The sequence below is a fragment of the Mus caroli genome, chromosome 5 (genome assembly GCF_900094665.2).
Source record: "Mus caroli chromosome 5, CAROLI_EIJ_v1.1, whole genome shotgun sequence".
Lineage (NCBI taxonomy): Eukaryota > Metazoa > Chordata > Mammalia > Rodentia > Muridae > Mus > Mus caroli.
Window position 1 is genome coordinate 137,717,711 of NC_034574.1, and position 1,402 is coordinate 137,719,112.

Here is a 1,402-nt window from a genome sequence, read left to right on the forward strand (position 1 = left end):
GATTTCCTGGATGTTTTCGGTTAGGATCCTTTTGCATTTTCTTTGACTGTTATGTCAGTGTTTTCTATGGTTTCTTCTGCAATGAGATTCTCTCTTCTATCTCTTATATTCTGTTGATATTTGCATCTGTGACTCATCTCTTTCCTAGATTTTGTACTCCAGTGTTGTCTCCCTTTCTGATTTCTTTATTGCTTCTATTTCCATTTTTAGATCTTGGATAGTTTTGTTCATTTCCTTTGCCTGTTTAATTGTATTTTCCTCTAATTCTTTAAGGTATTTTTGTGTTTCCTCTTCAATGGTTTCTAGCTGTTTACTGGTATTCTCTGGTATTTCCTCCCTCTATCACCATCATGAGAAGTGATTTTGGATATGAATCTTGCTTTTCTGGTGTGATGGTGTATCCAGGACTTGCCATAGTGGGAGGATTGGGTTCTGGTGATGCCAAGTAACCTTGGTTTCTGCTGCTTATGTTCTTATGCTTGCCTCCCACCAACTGATCATTTCTAGTGCTGCCTGCCCTTGTATATGTGGCTGGAGCCTATCCTTCTTCTGACCCTAGTTTTGTCAGAACTCCTGAGAGTTCAGTTGTTTCTGGGATCCTGTGAATCTGGGATCTTGTGACTCTGGGATGCTGGGTGTGTCAGAGCTCCTCAGAGTCCAGGTGTCTCTGTGATTCTATGATTCTGGGATCCTGTCATCCTGTGATCCTGAGATCCTGGGTATGTCAGAGCTCCGGGGAGTCAAGCTGCCTCCGAGACCCTAAGATCCTTTTGTGACCAAGCTCCTGGGATCCTGGGTTCCCGGGATCCTGGGACCCTGTGTCTGAAGTCAAGTTAGAGAGCCTGTGAGTGGAGCTTCCTCTGGGTGTTTTGGGACTGGCTGCAAAGTTTGTGCCCAAGGTCTGCTCAGGCCACAGGCTCAGACCAGAAGGAACCCACTCCAATGGTGGAATGGAGTTCTCAGGTGCCTGGGTCCCACTGTATCAAGTTACTTCCGGTGGTGGGACAGGTGTTGTGTCCTCCTCACCTCTGATCCTATGATCCTGGGTGTTAGAGTGCTTGGGAGTAGAGCTTCCTCTGAATGTTGTGGTACCACATTCTTCCTAAACACTCCATTAGAGGACAGTGTTTGGTGTCCATGCCCCTTCCTGTCCACACTCTCATCTTCTGTCCTCCCTGTGAAAAGCCACTGTACAGCTTTGTGGTGAGTTCATTTCAGTTCAAGTGTAAGACTGTTTTTGTTGTGGTGGTGTAGTATTTGATTAATAGCTCTTATATGTTCCTCTAGATTCTCGACATGCATTGGTAGTGGACTTGGTCACCTTTCCTTGTTTTATGATGACAGCTAGAACACCTGCCACTATCTCTTCTAGCTACTGCTCCTTTTCTGCTCTCTGAGCTAG